This window comes from Adiantum capillus-veneris, chromosome 20 (genome assembly GCF_014529385.1).
Source record: "Adiantum capillus-veneris isolate H3 chromosome 20, ASM1452938v2, whole genome shotgun sequence".
Classification (NCBI taxonomy): domain Eukaryota; kingdom Viridiplantae; phylum Streptophyta; class Polypodiopsida; order Polypodiales; family Pteridaceae; genus Adiantum; species Adiantum capillus-veneris.
The window spans coordinates 30766120-30777955 of record NC_140950.1 but is presented as its reverse complement, the minus strand read 5'-3'; the positions used below and the strand labels follow the sequence as shown (position 1 = coordinate 30777955).

Sequence of the window (11836 nt, the reverse complement as noted above, 5' to 3'; positions counted from 1 at the left end):
ATAGAGATCCTAGAATGACCAGTACTTATTGAAAAGGTCTCTTTGAAAATCTAGGAGCAAGATTGAATTTCTCTTTGGCGTATCATTCACAAACCATTGCCTCCCAATACTTTTTGCAAGGACCTTCCATAAATCTACTAACCACTTCCACTACAAAAGCGATGTTCCAAAAGGATACTATGGCGTACATAAGATTGCCAACTATTGAAGTATATAGCACCTTGGTCATTTTCTCTTTCTTAGCATTTGATTTAGGAGCATCATTCTTGCTAAGTTTTGCATATGATTGCATTGGGGTACTTAGTGTAGCTTCCCTCCCTCGCATATCAAAACGTTGCAAGACCTTGTGGATACTTTTCTTGTAAAAACTCTTGTATTCCATACTTTCGATCTCACTTGATTTTCAGACCAAGAAAGTGATTTGTATATCCCAATATTTTGTAGCAAACTATGTGCTAAGTGACTATTTCAAAGTGGCAATCTTGTCTTTAGAGTTTCCGGCAATGAGCATATCATAGACATAAAGTATCAAGATGAAAAGTAAATTATCTATCAAATTTCGGCTATACAAGCAGTGACCTTCTTGAATCTTTTTATACCCTTGGGACTTTATGTAGTTCTCAAAGTTTGTGTACCATACAATGCCTTACGCAATCTACAAACCAATTACTCCTTTGTAGGCTTCTTAGGTCTGACTTCAAAACCCTCTGGTTGTTTCATGTAGACATCCTCATCAAGATCTTCATGAAGAAATTTTGTCTTCATATCCATCTGGACCAAATCCACGTCCTCAATGACTACTAATCCAAGCACGAGATGCAATGTAGTCATCTTGACCAATGGAGAAAAGATTTTATCCACGCCTTTCTTTTGCTTGAAACCCTTATAAACCAATTTAGTCTTGTACTTAGTCTCGAGATTCTCGATTGTGTACTTCTTGTATACCCATTTGCAAGGCAAGGCTTGTTTTCCCTCTAGTAACTCTGTTAGTTTCTAGATCTTGTCAGCCACAAATGAGTTGTACTTAGACTGCATTGCCTACTCCACTTCATGCTATCTTCCATTTCAATAGCCTCCTCCTCCTAGTAGATAGGCTCTCCACAATCAATGACCAATAAATAGTCTACATTTATATGAAAATGCTCAGGGGCACGAGAAGGCATTTCATTCACCTAATGACGATCGTGTTATTACGCTAATAACTCTAGTATTTATACATGAAAATCACGTGATGACGTTAATTCTTAACGTGGCTTTGATTATGACCTACAAAAACCCATAGAGCCAGTTAGCTTGCCGGACTTTTAATTTTACTCTGTGCATCCCGCCAAATCTTTTATTTTCCTGGTGGACCCACCTGCCATAAATGCTTTTGCGCGACGGGTCCAACGTGAGTAATTATATATAGTAAACAGTGTCTTTACCGTGGTCCTTTGGCTATGCAAATCCTTTGGGAGTATATCCGAGTACCGGGTATAGTCATCTTCTTGTGAATTGACGTAAGGTTACAAAGTCACATGTCTTTTTTTGAGACCAAACGTGATTCTTAATTTGGTAACTACTTCTAAATAAAATTTAATTGCTTTACCGAACATAAAGGTACGAAACCAAAACAATTGAAAATTTGAAGAGTCATGCTCATTGTGACGAAGCCATTGGTCCAAATGAGAGCTGTAATTGGTTTTAAAAGATGAACATATGTAAATGACGAGTCGATAGTCAAAGGTTGGATGTCTTGTACTGGTGTACTGGATATATAAAGATCTTTGAGTCTTGCATTTTTTACCATCATAGATTTGAGTTGATATACACTGTCACTCCACATACGAGCTATAATTCTTAATTGGGTGAAAATAGCTTTTATATATTGAATTGGTTGCATAAGAAGGCTACAATCCTTCACTAGGTATAAATAGTCCTCCTCAATTGTGTGATTATTTATAAGATTTATTTGCATTAGTCCATGCATTGGTTTATACAAAGCGTCCATTATGTATTATGAAAGATTATTAGTGCATAAAATGACCAACCATATGATTTATTGCTTTCGTTTGTTTTCATACACAATTTAGAGAAGATGAGAAAGCTCAAGGCACACGATAGAGAGTGTATTCCTTAGTGCGCAAATAGAAAGATAAGTTAGCTCTTAAATGATGGGCGTATATAATGAGTGAGAGAAAAAGTTTCTGTGCGATTCTAAGTGTATTCGCACACATCACTACCACATATATAGTAACATATTGAACATTTTGTGGGATCTGCAAATGAAAAAAGTGTGTTTGAGGGAAATAGATGGCAAACAAAAAATGGATGTGGCATGCCCGCTCGAACATCATACCTGCCTCTAGAACCTCGTGAGCTAACCTCTGACCTTTGTACATATTTCTAGAATAGAGATACTTTAGGGTAAACAAAGACACTCGCTTTTGTCTCTCCTTGGTTTTCTATTGATTTATCATGTGGCTCCTCCTCCTTCATCTCCTCTTTAGGAACCTTCCTACTAGTAGGATTTACTTTGGTGAAATCCCACGGCGGTGTCTCGAAATTGGTGCTTATAGTTTAGTGCTATAAATTGCTTAAGGAAGTCTTCATTGAAGACCATGCTATAGCTAATTTTATCTCACTTTACCATTGTCAAGAGGAAATTTTGTTGTAGGCACTCTCAATGAAGGTAGGGACAATTCATCTAGCCTTGTTTGCGTTGGGCAATTGTATCTGTAGAAAAGGGGGCTTTCTCCTCAAGGGAGGGGACAATATCACCGCCCGTTGTTCCAATAATCCGAGTTTTGCGACATTGAAGCTCAATTGTTGAACCAGGTCTCCCACCCGGGCATTTCCTTGTAGCCAAGGCCTCCCTACACACTCCCCCACATCTGGTCTCATGGAAGGACTCTAAAGTCTTCTCTAGTGAACATCCTTACCATGCCAACTTAAAAGAATAAGAAGAAAACAAAAGGAGTCACAATTGCAACATCACACAAAAGAGTCGACTAGGATACATCATCATCTAATTAACGTTTACTATAGTACTTAAATGAATGCACCTCCTCACAATGACCATAGAAGGAAATTGTATCACCATGGCATCACAAGGCCCATTAAACAAAAAAATTTAGTTCCTTGGAAATGGAAATGCCACATTGGCAAACTATAAGTGATAGTGGCCTAAATGGCCCTCGATGAACCGGAGCGATTCGAGCGGTATTCTAGTGCTTGAATGAGTTAGTGAGAAAAATGCTATGCTTGAAATTAAAGACATAACGTATATGGTCTACGGAGTTCATGGCTCGGCACGAGCATGTCAAGTTCTTGTAATTTTTTGAGATGATTACTATAATTCACTCACAATTGTGAGTTTTGCACACACACAAAAAAAAAAGCATGCAAACGCAATTTTTAATAGGGCTTTTGCAATGTCACATTTACATTGTTGACAAAAGCTTTAACAAATGGATTAGAAACATTAGATTTTATAGACCAAGAACAACAATCCATTAAAAACACATGTAGATATTTGATTGGCTGGCTCAAATACTTTCAAAACGGTTCCATGCAAAAAAAAGGAGGAGAGGATTAGAGGTTTGAAAGGAAACCCACCCTTGTATTGGAGCATCAGCCCGGATGCTGCACAGTGTAGCCACTCCTATTCACCTTTACAAGGTTTAGATTCGTCCCATATTAGCTTTTAGAGAAAATGAAAAACTCAATCCTCTCTCTCTCTCTCTCTCTCTCTCTCTCTCTCACACACACACACACACACACACACACACATGCACACACACACACACACTCATTCAAATTGAGCCACTCCTAGTAATTCTAAACCATCATCATGTATGCCATGTAGTGGCCATCTTTTCATAATTTTTTGCACCCATAGCTCATTCAATTTGAGAGAAGAGAGAAGAGAGATTTTAGCGTCCGGGAACAATCCCATAGACCTCAAAGATCTATCCAACGAGCCTTGAACTCAAGATAACCGCCATCATTTGGAAGTTGATCCTTTATTGGGGATTGAACATGGGCACCTTCCAATAGGCAATCAAAGCTTAGATTTCTAATCTGTCGCGCAACCACGTAGAGCATAGGAAACGAAAAATCTCTCTCTCTCTCTCTCTCTCTCTCTCTCTCTCTCTCTCTCTCTCTCTCCCATAATAATCTCTTTTTCTGTTTTCCTCTTCCATTCCAAAGATTTGTGTTAAAATAAATGGGCTCTCTCCATAAAATGACGAGGGAATCTCATTTGATTTCCCTAACAAACCCCAAAAGCAAAATTAAACAGACCAATTTTTTTATATAGGTATGGCCCATTTTACTTCATTCAAGAATCTCTAACGATTCCTGAAGTATGCAATAGAAACAACTAGGGATGCTTGCCCAACCTGGCGCGACTTCTTATAAAGGGGGGAAGGAGAGGATCCCACTATTAGGAACTCCCCTATATAACGTGTTCACAGGGTATTTAAAAAACCCCTTTATTAAAATGTTGACATGCATATATTGCACCCTGTTGACATGCATATATTGCACCCTGTTTTTTAATGAATTAACAAATTTTCTCCCATAATTTTCTCCCAAAAATGGATAAAGAAAAACCCTCTGATAAACCCTATTGTTAATGTATCTATGTAGAATTTCTTAAGTTCCATTAAAATAACCCCTTTTATTAAACTAACGTGGTATATAAACATAATTACATAGTGGACCCCCGAGGTTATTTAATGTATATTTCAATTAATAGCCTTAACTGCTCTTGGCCCTTTTTTTTCTTGCCTTACTCACAATTGTGATGGTGGTATTGTATTATCTCCGAACAGAATGTACATTAAGCCTCAAGCACAGTCGCTGTGTTGACAAACCAAAAGATATAAAAAGTGGAGATCTATGTTACAATTGGTAGTTGTAAGCCCATAGTTAACACTTTTTGACTATCTCATGTCAAATAGTGTTTGCTTCCACTCCTCAAAGTTCTTGTGTTTTCTTATGGAGATAATCCACTGACTGCTTTTCTAAATAATTTCTTCAAACTTGGCCGTCATAGGGTTTCTTGCGAGGTTTCTTTATTTCCGAGTGGTTGAGATAGCAGAAGTGGACAATATACATGCAAACCAGAATGGCTTAGTTATTGAAAACCTTTCCTTCTAGGATCAAATCATTCTTGAAAAAGAGGATCTTCCAGATCTTTTGCACCCATTTGTACATTTTATCCGCAAGACGTCCAATGGATGTCGGGTAGTCTCTAAACAAGTGGAGGGGGTCTTCAATTGCTACTTTACATCCTGAAGTGCCTATTCCTATGGATTTTTCTTTGACCCTCGTATCTAATCCCCCCCACAACCCCTTCCACATGAAATCTTTGTTATGCTAGGCCATGGAGAATCCCACAAGTTAGTTGCAACTATTGCCCACTTTGTCTCACGTCATTGCAATCTCTACTGTTTGTTAAGGTGTGAGAACCAATCTGCTTTGTAGCATAGCTTGGCATATATTTCCTTTGTTTGTAAAAGAGCAAATTTCTTGTTCATGGGCCAATGCCAAGCTTTCCAATCAAATTTTGCCTCACAAATAGGCACCGTAACGTACATTACTCTTGAATCACTTTGGTGACTAGTAGGCTTTCGTTTTCGTTGGGGTTGAATTGGGTAGCCATCTAGTCAGCTTCTTTCTACTTTAGGCTACTTTTGTCCCAAAACTGAGTTAAGTGTATTAATCCTTTATTGTTGATTTTACTGGCTATTTCTCTCCAAAAGGAATTTAATGAAACACCTTCAATCTTAGTGAGCCAGGGGGACCATTGGGTGATGGAGTTCTTGAAGTATCTAGTTGCATCCTCCTATTATAGTGCTTCTAATGCTTCGGAACACTTATGCACAAGCTTGTTCGTGATGCCACCCAGTTCTACATGAGGTTTTACATTTTCCTAGAGTGGTGATAGTAGTTTTTCATGGACTCCTACCTCTTTCTATGGATCCCGGAGTGAGCATACCTTTACCGTGTCTATCATATCCGAGGTCATAGTGGCCTAAGCCGGATCTTGGTTCTCTATTTTCACCACAAACTTTCCGCACTCGGCCTCCGCATGAATTGTAGAGTTGAGTATCCCTGCTCCTTGGGTTTAGCAACCCACTCTCATTCTCCCTACTGCCACGATGCCATATCTTTGGATTGCTTTTCTTTACGAACGTTTCACATGTTTCAAGAACTCTTTTCAAATGCAGTTGGACATCTTCATGATAGGGGAGGAGGATAAGTATGTGATCATGAACAAATTGATTACCATCGCTTTACTGTGGACGAGAAGAAGCACATATTCTCATCTTGCCCCTAATTTTTTCCATGACCCATTGAAACTTTTGCTTGTCAGAGATTTCTATCCCTAGTGGGTCCCCAAAGTGGCGAAACAACGTTCCTTTCTTAATACGAGATGATCTTGTTATGCAGTTCATCCCTCTATACACATGCTTGTTTTCAAGTGATCTCTCATAATCACGACCAATTCAGAGATGTAGTACAAAAACCTGAGGAATACACCCGTTACCATATTGTATGCCCATTGTATGCAAGAGGAGGACACATGAAAGGTAAACGATGAAGCCGTAAGACTAAGCCCTTATAATTTCTGTCATTTTTTAATCTACCATAGCATATACTAATATATTTTGGAGCATGTATTTGGTGATTACGATGATGTGAATTGTAAAACCACCTTAAAAGTCGTTTTATGTCATCGTTCCTAGTTACTGTTACACAAGGTTGGCTTTTGAGGGGCACCCTTTCCCTTCAAATTTTACAGAGTGTACAAATTTTGGGCTAATTGAGAGCTACATTAAAATACCCAAAAACAGCAGTCCAAATTTAGCCCTTATTCCCACTACTATGACTTATACAATCAATTTTTCCTTGTTCTTTCTTATATTTCCTCCTTGAAAGAAGAAATATGCATGTTATGGCCCGGCTTTTATCTCGGCTAACACCTCTCCTCTCTAAGTGGTCGCCTGGCCAGAACCTGTGTCCACCCATTCCCATTTTGTGTTCACCTTTTCCTTTCTCAAATGGGTATCTTGCCAGATTTTCTCTTATGAATTCCCAAACCAAGATTGTAGGCACATACCTATGCCAGAGAGCTCCCCCATAGACCATCTATAGCTGATATTAGGGGGCCTTCTAAAAGAATAGTCCGAGCTCAATATGCTTGCTCCAAATGTGAATGAGTCCAAGGGTCTCCTGTACTTTCTCATATAAAGGCAGTGGGTGCTTCAACCATCCCCTAGATAAGAGACAACCTTTCCTCTAGTTATTGCAGGAGGTCAAAAAGTCAAAAATATAGTGTCTAGACTCTCGTCTGAATTGAGGTGTACAATCGTCCTATAAATTTGGCTTGTTGTTAGTCGCCCATGGTGCATTGATATCTCATAGCCCAAATCATCATTATCAACATAGGCAGTCCACATCGGGAACACAATTGGGAACCTTTGGACTTCCCAAAATGTAGACCCTTCACCTTGCATTGTTTAGATTACCATGATCTACTTGTTGCATTGATGATATAGGGCTAAGCAATGTTATCATAACGTTCTCTCGGATATCAATTCAATTCCTTGTCCCACTCGGATAAGTGCTTAATCCTTAGCCAGCCTAATGTTCTACCTTCGCTGTGGGGTGGCCACTCTATTAGTCAATGTACTAATGTTTGCTAGAAGACGTCATGGCTCGACACAAGCATGACTAGTAATTGTAATTCTTTTGGGTTGCTAATATAATCTACTCACGATTGTGAGTTTCAAAAAAAGAAAGAAAGGATGTTCTCTCAAATTTACCATTTTCATTATCACTCCTCTCCCAAACATACCATACTTACGTGAGATTCCCCTAAAGTAATCCTTCACGTAAGCATAAGGACGTCCTAACTGCATTGATTCTAAGATAAAATAACAACAAAGTAATGGTGGCTCCCAGATTAGGTTGTAAGGTCGTCTAGAATTTGGACTTGTTGATGTCCTCTCGCTCGGTTTTGAGTAGGGCTTTCATGTAATTCTTTTCGGAGATATAAAATGACACTCACTTTTTGTGAATATTGCTATTTTAAAGGAAAAAGATCATATAGTGTTGGGCAACGATGGCTATGGCGGGTGGAGCCAGCCCAATGCCATGGCTGGAGATGAGCTCGTGCAGTAGATGAGAACAAGACGAGAAAGGATAAGGTTCTCGAATGCACACGATCAAAAAGAGAGTTGAACTAGATTTTCTTGGTGCCTGACATAGGCTCATACATATTCACATATACATGGCCGCCCAAGTTGGGCTGAGCCTAACAGGGATCCTCTTCAACGAAACTTGGCATATCCTTAAACAAAGTTTTTCACGCTCATGACACAAGGAGTTTTTGATATACTCCTCAACCGTGAGTTTAGGTTTTCTCACAACCAAGGATTTCAGGTTTACGCCCAGGGTTCAAGCTACCAACACAAGGGGTTTCTAGTTTATGCCCAAACCCTTGGTTTCTAGTTTACGCCCATACCCTGGAGTTTTTGGTTTAGCCTAGCCAACCTCTGGTTTAGGTTTACCCGTTAACCTCATGAGATTGGGACACTAAACAAAATGGGGTTTCACATTTGTGAGTTTTGCCAAAAAAAAAAAAAAGAGATTAAAATCAACTTTAATTGGCTTGCAAAGAGAGTAATCAAACCTCTGTCGAAAAACTTGCTTTTCAATGTGTTGCTAGAAATATGACCTTTCCTGACTTTATTGCCCACCATTGCCAAACCACAAAATCCCTAAGGCAGCGTTTTGAGAAGCTTTGTGTATACCTCTGCAACACACCACAAAAAGCCCTAAGGCAGCGTTTTGAAAAGTTGCTCGTTGACTAACTTTGCCCACTGCAACCGTGGATAGCTACTGTCGGACAATGTCACAAAATGCAGGTGTGAGGAAAACCAACCTCCAACATGCAGCGTCTTGCTAAGCAAACCCTTCCATTACCTTGATGTAGCGTATCAAAACGTTCGCAGCTTCTTGCCGCCTAGGTCTGCCAGTGTTTTGATAACAGGGTGCCATCCCTTGGGAACCTCGCCAACCTTGGGCTCGCCTTTGACTGGCCAAAATCACCTGCCTGAGACTATAGGGCCACAAAAAAGGGCAACATTTTGATATGCTATCCCAAAAACTGCCACAGAACAGGCTAGAGATGAGTGTGTGTGCAGTAGATAAGAACGAGAGGAGAGAGGATACGGTTCTCAAATTGACACAATCAGAAAGAGAGTTCAATTAGATTTTCTTGGTGCCTTATAAAGGCTCACATATACATGGCTGGCTGAACCTAACATATAGTAAATGAAAGTAGAGAAACAATAAAAATTAGACAATGGAGGGAGCCAAAAACTTGGATTCCCAACTTGATACGAGGTGATGGCATTGTTCACCCCTCCACTCTCAAGGTAGAACGTACTTGGTATCTTAGACAACCGAAGCTAATAACACATACAATTAGTAGGAGGTGGATATCGATGTCATGCCGAGGGCAACCTTGGGGGTCAAGGACTAGGCCAAGGGCAGGTTTCCAATGGGAAGGGAATCTTGCCAAGTGGATATATATAGGGAGGTAGCGAGGACGATTCATTTAGGCAGTTCCTAGGGGCATCATACTAGTATCAGAGCTAGCCTATTTTGGGCAAAAAGGGAGGAGTGGTCTTCTACAGAGGCTTGTGTGCATGCACATGCAAAAGACCGTGGACACAACAAAGCCGAGAAGGGCCGTGTGCATGGCCGCTTCAGAAGGGGGAGGACCTCGTGTCGACGACCCCCACATCGCGTGGGCAATGGCTTTGTAGCTTTGCGTTGTGTAGGGGACAAAGACTCGAAACAGACGCACACGTCGTGAAGCATCACACCAAGTGAAAGCTCTAGCGCTCGCTCTCTCTCTCTCTCTCTCTCTCTCTCTCTCTCTCTCTCTCTCTCTCTCTCTCTCTCTCTCTCTCTCTCTCTCTCTCTCTCTCTCTCTGTGTGTGTGTGTGTGTGTGTGTGTGTGTGTGTGTGTGTGTCTATCTTGTAGGCTACCGTGTCGCCATAGCCATTCAGAGGCTCTTTTTCCCACTGCAACGCCCAAAGGCCTTTGGCCTTTGGGAGAAACAAATTAAGACAAGGGAGGATACCCACCGGCCAACCCCCCCTCATTCAGTCGACCTCTGACCTCGGTAATTCAGCAAGTTGCCGTGTTTGGGAGAAGCAACCGATAATGCAAGATCAGAATTTCAAAACATTCTTAGCATGCAAAAAAATTGGAAATTCGCAAAATTTGCCAAGCTAGCGGGAATTCAAGAAGGTTTACAAGAATTTAAGAGAAGGCTTGCGATTTGAAACCGTCCCCATAGCCTATATATTTAAGCAAGTTCTACAAGGCGGGCCGGTTTCAAACAACAAGTAAGCAATATTATTTCATTGACAACAAGCTTGAAGGGAGATTCATCGGCAAAAATGTTTGCGAATTGACGAAGGAATTAGCATGGCTTATTACTAGCATCTGTAGTGCATAGTACGGCTATGAGCTTCTTGATTCAGAGTACTCTTCTTTCTCTTACTAGCACTGCACTTAGTCACCATGGATTCCGACATCAATATAACTTTTGATTTCGAGCACCGTACGTCCGATCTTCCCAATGATGGCTCGCGGTCGGATACTCTCACAGAGGGTACCCGCAAAGCTACAGGAGGAGATGAGAATTTCTAAATATTCAAGAATTTTGAGCACTTCAAGCACGTATGTATATGATGGAAAAGAATTTTGCTCCTTTAAATGATAATGTTAGTAAACTATCCACTTTAGTAGTACAGTTTATGCAACATCAAGCCAAGGGCTCTGTTGATAAGCCAAGAGCACGTAGCTGATCAGGGACAAGGTCCTCTTAGTCAGGAACAAGATCCTACTCCGGATTCTCTACACTCTCTCACTCAAAATGAGGTGGACTGTTTGTTGGAAAGAGAGCACAATAAGGATGCAGTGAATATTTTTCTTAGCAAGTGGGAAGGAATTCACGAGCTTTGGTGTACTCCAAATGTAGTTAGGGCAGTGCAGACAAGTCTGACATTGGAAGGCAAGACCTATAAATGGTGGATGTCTCTCAAGGAGAAGAACATCATACCATAGACTTGGGTAGCCTTTGAGAGTGTATTTGGAAAATAATTTTTGTCCTCTAATGAAGCGGACAGAAATTGGTCAGCTTTGGGATAAGTGTTCCATACAAAAATCCATCGCATAATCGTAGCTACAAGCACAACAGTTTGATGTTTGAATCCCATGGCGTATATGTGTTATTATTAAGAGAGAAGGATGTGCCTTCCTCATCGCTCACATGTACAACAGAGCTTATGAAGATCACTTTTGATAATGCAATAGAAGAAGGTTTATTATGTTACTCTTCGTGTCATTTTCTTTCAAATGTTGATTCTATTGAAAATTCCTCAACACCGCATGCTTCTCTCTCTTCTCTCCCAACAATGGCTACTACTCTCTCTCCTCAACAAGAAAAAGTTGCTAGTCAATTAAGAAATTTGTTAATGGAATTTGTTTTTCCTAATGATTTACCACTAGGATTACCGTCGACACGATCTATGCAACATGGCATAGACATTGTTGCAGGCAGTAAACCAGCTAGCAAACCACCCTACAAAATGAGCCATTTTGAGGCTATTGACGTGAAACGTAATCTTGCCAACTATCTCAGTAGAGGGGTTATTCAACTTAGTTCGCCACCATGGCTTGTCCTATCCTATTGGTGAAGAAAAAGGATGGTAGCATGCGCATATACGTTGACTATTGTGGTTTGAATACAGTAACTGTTAA

The 11836-nt window shown here is 40.3% G+C and overlaps 1 protein-coding gene across 17 annotated transcripts in view; it reads right to left on the bottom strand.

Moving 5' to 3' along the window:
* Positions 1 to 1722: 1722 nt before the first annotated feature.
* LOC147432311 (uncharacterized) overlaps positions 1723 to 11836 on the bottom strand; it is a 141347-nt gene continuing 131233 nt past the window's right edge. For 4 of the 17 annotated variants that reach the window (XR_015185538.1, XR_015185533.1, XR_015185535.1 and 1 more), the window contains 3 exons: positions 8980 to 9163; positions 8687 to 8809; positions 3831 to 4062 (listed from right to left, as the gene is read on the bottom strand). The gene's annotated coding sequence lies outside the window, so the exon portion shown is untranslated. Of the gene's footprint in view, positions 3683 to 3830; positions 4063 to 8686; positions 8896 to 8979; positions 9316 to 11836 lie in introns of those variants that run through there. The other 13 variants (XR_015185543.1, XR_015185544.1, XR_015185542.1 and 10 more) reach the window with 12 other exon arrangements.